This window comes from Garra rufa, chromosome 12, assembly GCF_049309525.1.
Source record: "Garra rufa chromosome 12, GarRuf1.0, whole genome shotgun sequence".
Taxonomy (NCBI): Eukaryota; Metazoa; Chordata; class Actinopteri; order Cypriniformes; family Cyprinidae; genus Garra; species Garra rufa.
Genome location: NC_133372.1, coordinates 24,562,569 through 24,573,510, shown reverse-complemented (window position 1 = coordinate 24,573,510; position 10,942 = coordinate 24,562,569).

Below are 10,942 nucleotides of genomic sequence, written 5' to 3'. Positions count from 1 at the left end.
TTGCGAAAAAATTCACAGATACACATTTTTGGATTAAACAAAGTGAATTAATAAGCGTTCTCACTTTACAAAGAAGGACACTTTAACATGTTATTGATGTGCAATTTTCATATCTACACTATACTGCCAAAAGTATTCACCCACCCATCCAAATAATCGGAATCAGGTCCAATCATTTCCATGGCCACAGGTGTATAAAATCAAGCACTTAGACATGCAGACTGTTTTTACAAACATTTGTGAAAGAATGGGTCGCTCTCAGGAGCTCAGTGAATTCCAGCGTGGAACTGTGATAGGATGCCACCTGTGCAACAAGTTGTGAAATTTCCTTGCTCCGAAATTTTTCACAGTCAACTGTCAGCTGTATTATAAGAACATGGAAGCATTTGGGAATCACAGCAACTCAGCCACGAAGCGGTAGGCCACGTAAACTGATGGAGCAGGGTCAACGGATGCTGAGGTGCATAGTGCAAAGAGGTTGCCAACTTTCTGTAGAGTCAATCGTTAGAGACCTCCAAACTTCATGTGGTCTTCAGATTAGCTCAAGAACAGTGCGCAGAGAGCTTTATTGAATGGGTTTCCATGGCTGAGCAGCTGCATCCAAGCCATACATCACCAAGTGCAATGGAAAGCGTCGGATGCAGTGGTGTAAAGCACACTCCCACTGGACTCTAGAGCAGTGGAGACGCATTCTCTGGAGTGACGAATCGCGCTTCTCCATCTGGCAATCTGATGGATGAGTCTGGCGGTTGCCAGGAGAATGGCACTTGTCTGACTGAATTGTGCCAAGTGTAAAGTTTGGTGGAGGGGGGATTATGGTGTAAGGTTGTTTTTCAGGAGCTGGGCTTGGCCCCTTAGTTCCAGTAAAAGGAACTCTGAATGCTTCAGCATACCAAGACATTTTGGACAATTCCACGCTCCCAACTTTGTGGGAACAATTTGGAGCTGGCCCCCTTCCTCTTCCAACATGACTGTGCACCAGTTCACAAAGCAAGGTCCATAAAGACAAGGATGACAGAGTCTGGTGTGGATGAACCTGGCCTGACTGGCCTGAACAGAGTCCTGACCTCAACCCAACAGAACACTTTTTAGATGAAATGGAGCGGAGACTGAGAGCCAGGCCTTCTCGTCCAACTTCAGTGTGTGACCTCACAAATGCGCTTCTGGAAGAATGGTCAAAAATTCCCATAAACACACTCCTAAACCTTGTGAACAGCCTTCCCAGAAGAGTTGAAGCTGTTATAGCTGCAAAGGGTGGACCGACATCATATTCAACCCTATGGATTAGGAATGGGATGTCACTTAAGTTCATATGCGAGTCAAGGCAATATAGTGTGTTTTCCTAAACAGGCAGCGTAATTTGTGAAAAAGCCTCATGTAGCATCTGATAATGTGTATGTTATGGTTATTATTTCATTGCTTTATAACGATGCAGTTGAGCAAAGCATTTTTGAGAGAAAAAAGGCCTCTTTTAAATTTATAAATGAAAGATAATTTGATTAAATAATTGATTCTCAGCTTAAATAAAACAGTCATTTTCTCATAATCATGGCATTTCAAGAAAGTATAACTTTTTTTTATTTTGCAGAACACAATAAAAGAGAAATTTTAAATAATCTTCTGTTTGCACTTTATCATGTAACAATAAATGGGAACAGGAGATTTTAAAGCATAAAGCACTTGCGCTATATTCCCATATGTGCCCCCGGACCACAAAACCAGTCTTAAGTAGTACAGGTATAGTTGAAGAAATAGCCAAAAATACATTGTATGGGTCAAAATGATAAATTTTTCTTTTATGCCAAACATCATTAGGATATTAAGTAAAAATCATGTTTCAAGAAGGTAAATATATCAAAACTTAATTTTTGATTAGTAATATGCATTGCTAAGAACACCAAACTCCAAATGTTCAAAAAGTTCTAACTCGGCCAAATATTGTCCTATCATAACTAATCAATGCAAAGCTTATTTCTTCAGCTTTATTATGCATTATTCAGCATGAAGTATAAACCTCAAAATCTTCAAAATTGACCCTTATGACTGTTTTTTTGGTCCATGGTCACATATAAATTTGTGAGACAAGCAGACACAAATTTTAGTCATCAATCACTGAAAATGTCCCTCTGAAGTGGGCTATTAGCTGCTGTGACCAAATCACTAAGTTAGTGAGATTAACTTGAGAAACATATTAATCGGATTTGGTGTTTTTTTAACTGGACGATTTGATTTACTAATAATATCAAGCTGAAAAAAAATTAAACCTGAAAATTGCTACTTCTGGGTTTTCACATAGAACTACAGCATAGCCATGAAATAGTTATAAATATACCACATAAGTAATGTGGCCCAATTTAAAGATACTTTTAGAGTGTTTTATAGCATTTTGGACTTTCACAGTTCCAGTTCTCTGCTTTATTAACGTCAGCTGATGTCAGTATTGAACATCAAATTAACATTGACAAAAGACGTTGAACTGACATTGAATTTTGGTCACCCGGCGTCGCTAAGCTATTTAAAAAAATCCAGAATAGCAAATGTAAATCATCTTTTTTTTTTTTTTTTTTTTTTTTTTTTAATTACATTTTTCAATAAAACAACAGTGGTACTGGTATCTCGTAGCAACAAGTACAGTCGTTTTTGTTATACATTCAAATGCATACAAATGTTTAGAAACAAAGACATAAATAAAAGGAAATTATAAACCAAATTTAGAAAGACATAGTCACTGAGTATCCTCAAGAAAGTTCCAAAGGGAGGACCAGATGCGCCAGAACACCTCGGATCTTTGATGTAAATCATAAGTTAATTTTTCCAGTGGTAAAAATGTGGCCGCCTGACTTAGCCACATATTGACTGAAGGTATCTGAGTAGTTGACCATAATAATAGTATACATTTTTTGGCCAAATATATACAAAAATTCAATACACATTCTTTATCACGATCAAGACACAGTTCCACTGTACAATTAAGAAGGTATACTTTTGGTGACAAATCAAAAGTCTTTGCAATTATTTTTTGAATAATTTTGTGAATCTCTTTCCAGTACATTTTGATTTTGTCGCAGTCCCAAAATACATGCATCACTGTGCCAATGTCTGCCTTACATTTAAAACATAGCTGAGAACAATTGGGAAATATTCTGTGGAGGCGAACTGGGGTTAGATAAATCCTGTGAATACATTTATAATTTTGTTCATGAACCGAAATTGAAGTACTTTTGGGATAGATATTTGAGCAGACAGATAGCCATTCCTCATCACTAAAAGTAGACCCCAAGTCCTTTTCCCATATCACCCTTAAAGAGTCAAAGGTTGAAGGACCAATATTAGACAGCAATGTATATAATTCAGAGATCTTTTTTTTAAGTGTACATGAAGACAAAAGCAGTTTTTCTATTTCAGTAAGATCAAATTGTATATTACCTTCTTTTAACTGTAACTCTAAAAAATGTCGAATTTGAAGGAATTTATAAAAATCTTTACTGGGGAGACTAAATTCCTGTCTTAGCTCCTGAAATGATCTTATTTGGCCATCATCAAATAAGTGACCCAATTCCGATACTCCTCTTGACCTCCAAGTCAAAAGGCCAATATTCTGTATGGGAGTGGGAAAATCAGGATTGAGCGTAATTGGAGACTTAAGAGACAACTTATTTGGGATGGATAAATATTTCTTAACATCCCTCCACACCAAAAGGGTATTTGTTACTGTAAAAATACTAGTCAGATGTTGAATTTTTTGTTCATTATGAATAAATGGTAGGGAGCCTAATAGCCTGGGAAAGCATCTTGTGGATTCAGTCCCAACCCAGCGTGAATCAAATCTGTAAATAAACCAACTTAACATGTGCTTAATTTGTGCAGCCCAAAAGTATAATTGTAAATTGGGTAGTGAAACCCCACCCAATTCCTTTGGTTTCATCAAAAGCGAAAGTTTAAGTCTGGGTTTCTTGTGATTCCAAATATACTTTGAAATTGAAGAATTAATCCTCTTAAAAAAGTTTGTATTTAGGTAGCATGGCAGATTCTGGAATAGAAAGTTTAATCTCGGAAGAATGTTCATTCGTATAACATTGATCCTGCCAAAAAAAGAATTTGGAAGGTTTGACCAATCTGATAAATTCTGATTAATTTTTGTAATTAAAGGGGAATAATTGGCTTTAAAGAGGTCTTCCAAATTGGGAGTAATATTAATTCCTAAATACTGAAATCCAGAAAGTGCAAGACGAAAGGGTGATTTTGAAATGTCTTCAGAGGGAGCATGCATATATAAAGCTTGAGATTTGTCCAGATTAATCTTGTACCCTGAAAAGTTACTATATTTTTCAATTACTGTAAGAATTACATCGGTAGAGGTGTCAGGTAATTTAAGATACAATAAAACATCGTCTGCGTACAAAGATATACGATGTTCCTCTAGACCTATTTTGATACCATGTATGCTACTATTAGTTCTCACAGCAACCGCCAGTGGTTCAATAACCAGAGAGAATAACAAAGGCGAAAGAGGACAGCCTTGACGACAGCCTCTGCTTACTGAAAATCTATTAGACAACATTCTATTAGTGTTAACCTGGGCAATAGGATTAGAATATAGGCGTTTAATTAAATCAATAAAATTAGATCCTAACTGTATTTTATCTAAGACTGCAAAAAGAAAAGGCCATTCCACCCTATCAAACGCTTTTTCGGCGTCTAGGGATACAATAAAAGCAGATTCCTTGGTAAAATTTAAATGATCTATAATATTTAGAACTCTTCGGATATTGTCTGAACCGTACCTGGATTTCACAAAACCAGTTTGGTCTGAATTGACAACGTAAGGCAAAACATTTTCAAGCCGTCGGGCTAAGGACTTGGCTATAATTTTATAATCTACATTAAGTAAACTAATTGGTCGATAAGATGAACAATTTGTTGGATCTTTCTCTTTTTTCAGAAGCAGACTGATAATTGCCAATGACCAGGATTCAGGCAAAGAGTTCTTCTCAAAAATGTTATTTATCACCTGCATTAAAATAGGGGAAAGCTCAGACCAAAACTGCTTATAGAACTCTAACGGAAACCCATCTGGGCCAGGAGCTTTACCGGATGGCATTGACTGAATAGCATGCCAGATCTCATCCTTGGTAAAAGGGGCATTCAAAAGACTCCTAGCATCATCAGAAATACTGGGAAGAGAAATCTCATTTAAATAATTAAGCAAATCCTCATTTGATCCATGGTAGTCAGCTGTATAAAGATTCCTATAGAAATCAGAAAAAGAAGTATTAATGTCCTGAGGGTCAAAAGTCATGTTGCCTGCAGATGTCTTAATTGCTTTTATAGTTCTTTCACTCTGCTCCTTTTTTAACTGATAGGCCAAAAGGCGACTGGGTTTATTACCAGACTCATAGTAGCGCTGTTTTGTATAAAATAATAATTTCTTGGTATGTTCTGTGTGGTCTAAGTTAAGTTTAGCTTTAGCATTATTTAATAAAATCCAATTATCTTGATTTGGCAAACGTTTATGTTGTTTTTCCAGGCGAGATACTTCAGCTTCTAATTCTTTTCTTTTCTGCATCATAAGTTTTTTCCTTAAAGCAGCATAAGCAATAAGATGACCCCGCAACGTAGCCTTAGCTGCGTCCCATTTTATTGCAGGAGAAACTGGTGAGTTCTGATTGTCTTGCCAATACTGAATTATTTTCTGTCTAAAAAAAGCGCAAAAACTAGTATTACTTAGGAACGAAGTATTGAATTTCCAATAGTTAGACTTTTGAATAGGCATACTAATATCAATGACTAAATAAACCGGGCCATGATCAGATAACACAATAGGGCCAATTTGACAAGAACTCACATAGTGTATACACTCAGAAGGTATGAAAAAATAATCTAGCCTTGAATAAGATTTATGGGGGTGAGAATAAAAAGTATAGTCTCTGTCTTTAGGATGCAGCTCCCTCCAAATATCTACCAGTCCCAGATCTTTACAAGTGTTACGTAATATATGTGATGATTTGCCCATTGAAATCTGAGGTGAGGATTTATCCAGATTTCCATCAAGTATGCAATTGAAATCACCTCCTAAGAAACCAATGTTTTTGCAGAGCTGATTAAACTTTAGAATCACATGAGACATAAAATTGGGGCAGTCCACATTTGGGGCATATACATTGCCTACAGTAATATGTTTTCCAAGAATTAGACCAGAAATTAGCACGAATCTTCCTTCAGAATCATACTCAGCATGCTCAAGGACGAACGGAATGTTTTTATGAATAAGAATTGCGGTGCCCCTACTATTTGACGCGAATGAGGAAAAGTATATCTGGCCGACCCAGTCTCTTTTCAGCTTCAAATGTTCCTTATCGGATAAATGCGTTTCCTGTAATAGCGCTATAGATACACCTTCTTTTTTAAGAAATGTAAGAATTTTCTTTCTCTTAATTACATGACCTATGCCTTTCACGTTCCATGTTACTAATTTAAAAGAATTAAGCATGTTAAAAATTGCAACAAAAAGTCATATGAATGATAGTATGCAAGGAGAAAAATTATAATTGTGCCAGTACGAGATACCGAATACGAACAAGAGAGTACCACAAATAGAACGCAAAACAAACCTATAAAACCCTCCCCCAAAGACCCCATCCCCAACTGATGAGGCACAGATAATATCAAAAAGTCACAAAACCAAATAAGGAACTTTGAAAAAGTTGACAACAGCATATACTGAAACCACCAAGTTATAGCTCCGTCATAGCCCGCTCCGCTGACATCTCTAATAAATAATTCTCAGTAATGGGTGACACCATTGGAAAAAAATAATAATAAACAAATAAATAAAGCGATTAAAGTTAACATATCCAATAGAATTTTTTTTTTTTTTTTTTTTTTTTTTTTTTATATCCGCCACAGAAAAAAATACCTTGAGCGTTACAACCCTCCGTGGCGGGCGGCAACATTCTGGATATTAACTAACTGTTACCTTGGAAAGTATCTTACTTGTCCAATGGAATCATCAAAATGTTCCACCGAAAGTTAAAGTATATATTTCAGCCAAGAGTCAAATTTAGCTGTCAAGGGAGTCCAAAAAAGCCTTGGCTGAGTCCGGGTCGTTGAACAGGCGAATCTTTCCATTATGTAGACATCTAAGCCTGGCCGGATAGGCAAATCCACGATACATACCACGAGCGGCAAAAGCTTTCCCCACAGTCCCGAACTCACGACGCTTTTGCAGCAGACCAGCTGACAAGTCCGAGTAGAATCGAAGCTCTGAGCCATTGTGAGTGATCGTCTTCTTCATGGCGGCTTTCAAGATTGCTTCTTTATCAGTGAACCTCAGAAACCGAACCAAGATGCTTCTCGGGGCTGAGTTCGGATTGGCAGACGCGAAGGTGGGAGATCTATGAGCCCTCTCAATGTCCAGAACAGGGGAACCCACTGGCAGGTCTAACCATTTTGGGATTATGTTTTGAAGATACGATGAGAGTGGACCAGAGCCCTCGGCTTTCTCCGGCAGGCCCACAATCTTCAGATTTTTGCGGCGGCCTCTATTTTCAAGGTCGTCTACTTTTGCCTGCAGCTGATCTACCATCGTCTTCAAGTCAGTCACCTGCCTTTCCGTAGATGTTGCCGAATCTTCATTAGATGAAATCCTCCGTTCGGCTTCTTCCAGGCGCGATTCGGCACCAGTGACTCTCTCAGAGAGAGCGGTAAACGAATTCTGAAGGCAAGCAACTGAGTTTGCGATACCCTCCAGATGACTAGTGATTCCATCAAGGCGTGATCCATTAGCCTTTATTTCTGATAGAATCAGTGACATGTCCAGGTGCGAATCGGCTGCGTCAGTGTTAGCATTAGCCGAGGGCGCATGGACAGCAGGCTTCTTCGTATCCTTTTCTTTAGCCTTCTGCGAACGCGTCGAGGCGAAAATAGGAAAATCCTTATCAGAAGGAGTGTCTGACATATTTATAGTTTGTTCAACGAAATGAAATTAGAATTCGGAGGAAAAAGCGTGATTTATTAAGTAAGTCGAGCGGAGCAAAGAACTCACGCAGCCACCTCACTCCGGGTCACGTGACATCCCTCCCCGTAAATCATCTTTTAATATTTAGATATTAATAAAAATAATTCATGGTTGTAAACAAAATGACAGGGGCTGGTCTTTTGGGGTGATGACGCCAAACCAGCAACTCAGCAGTGGCGCCGTGACATTTTTGTCATAGCTATTGTTTTCCATGATCTGAATCCAGGGCGTGCTCCTCTCTCCCCTCTACATTCTGCATAGCTGAGAGGGCTAGCGAAGTTGAGTCTTTTCCAAGTGTCCCATTCCCCGCTACGTTTGACACCACACTCCAGACACAACACTGACAGCTGAGGCGAAAACAGGGGGGGGTGAGGACGAGATAAATAAAAACAAAGTATCCCTATCTACGTCGCCTGCCCCGGTACATGCTAACACACAGCTGTATGGCTGACAGATGGAAAGAGTAGAAAGCGAAAAGGAAAAGGTGGCTGGGGTCATTAGGCATAATAAATGCCACTGGACTGGTCTAGTTGGCAACCCGAATTCCGCAAACAGGTGCCTCGTGTTTACTGAACAAACAAGCAATGCTCAGAGACACTGAGACGGAGTGGCACTAGACTGACCTGAGGGCCATTACACACATCTTAGAAGCACTGTGACTTTAACTCTTACATGGAAACTGGCTTCCATACAGAAATCAGTGGTTGTAGATCTAAAATAGATCTAAACACTAATTGTACATTGATTTTTTATGAAAATTAGTACATAATCAATCATTTAAATATTTAACCATTACATACATTTCATAAATCTTCAACTACAAAACAAATTTTATTTACTGTGACCAATCAACTGGGGAAAGTACGGTGCTGCTGTCTATCCATTTTTTTATTTTTTTTACCCTATTTGATTAGAAGAAACATACAGTTTCTTCTCTGTAACCTCAGAGAGGACTCAAGTAAGTGTTTGTTGGAGACTGGCAGGCTACAGGTTATGTGTCACGTCAGACTGGCGATTGACTGTTTGTATAGTATTACTTGCTCCAGGCATGCTATGTTGCGCTGGTGTTAGACGGGTCATGTGGGGTCATGGGTGCCTTGAAAGTTTCTCAACTCCTCTCCACCCTCAGCCACTTTGCCAATCAAATTCCACTCAAGGGCAATAGGGAGTCTCTTTTCATATCACAACAAAAACTTAAAGCGCTTGTCTAGAGGACATGATTTGTCTTTCCGCTAAAGCTTGACCTATGAGAAGACACAAAACCCTCCAAGGCAATACATATGCCACTCAAATGCACCACCAATAATAAGAATAAGATATTTTACATAAAAACATTTACATATAGTCCGCAAGAAAAAAAATATAATTTATTATTAAATTTATAAAAATGACCCTGTTTAAAAGTTTACATACACTTGATTCTTAATCAAGTGTTTTTTTTTTTTTTTTTTTTTTTTTTTCTTTTTCTTGATAGTTGTTCATGAGTCCCTAGTTTGTCCTGAACAGTTGAACTGCCCGCTGTTCTTCAGAAAAAACCTTCAGGTCCCACAAATTCCTTGGTATTTTTGGTACTCATATACTCATATATGAAAAGATGGATCTCAAAATCAAACAGTTATGGTTGGAAAGGGTTCAAATACACAAAAATGCTGAAAAACTGAAGGATTTTTCTGAAGAACAGAAAGCAGTTTAACTGTTCAGGACAAACAAGGGGCTCTTGAACAACTATCACTAAACAAAACATTTTGCAGATTCTGTAGACTTCAACTGTATATTATATAAATGCCATTATTTTGAACTATAATTTTGAAAAAAAAAAAAAAAAAATCTAATAAAAATGTATCATTTCAACTGAAAATTTTGAGCACCAAATCAGCATATTAGAAAGATTTCTGAAGGACCAAGGACTAGACTGGGTGCACTGCGACTTGTTTACAAGGAGAGGACGACACACGCTGTACATAAAACACGCTCTGGTTGTAATGTCTAAAGATTTTAACAGATATGATGACTTGCAATTTTTACCCAGCCTTACTTATTTTAACAAAAATATACAGACGATGAACTAAATGAGATTACCATTCCAACATCAAAACACCGTTTTATCCGTCAGCAGCACAACATGTCACGGTACTCTTGTGAACGCACGTTGAAGACTGACACAAGTAAAGAAAATGTTGAGTAATGTTATTTTTTTTTCTCTGCACACAAAAAGTACTCTCATAGCTTGATAAAATTACAGTTGAACCGCTGTTGACACCTGGACTATTTTAACAATGTCCTTACTACCTTTCTGGGCCTTGAGAGGGGTAGTTACGTTGCTGTCTATGCAAGGTCAGAAAGCGCTTGAATTTCATCAAGAATATTGTAATTTATATTCTGAAAATTAAGTGTCTCACGGGTTTGGAAGGACATGAGGGTGAGTTATACTGACAGAATTTCATTTTTGACAAATAGAATATAATGTGAAAACCCCCCAGCAACCACCAGATAGGAAAACCTTGGTTTTTGTGAGAAACTTAACAGTATTTATAAAAATATTTTACCTTTGATACACAACCACGTCCATCTGTCCTGAGCACGAGCTTTGTAACCGGCTCGTGACGTGTATGCGCTCTGGCGTAGTATACGCAAACGCCGTAAGGCGGAATCGGTTAAAAGTCCCAGATGAGTTTGCGCAAGCAAATGTAATCTTTTAGCTTTAAATCGGTTTGAACAATCAGGATAAGCGCAAGTAATTACCATTTTGAATAGCCGCTATACCCACAGTCTGTGTGCACTGTGTAAACAATGAGTGTCGTATACACGCGACAGATAGCTTCCGGCGTTTGCGTATACTACGTCAGAACGTGTTCACATGTAACTAGCCGAAAGCTAAACTCGTGCTCAGGAGAGATGGACGTGGCTGTGTATCAAAGGTAAAAA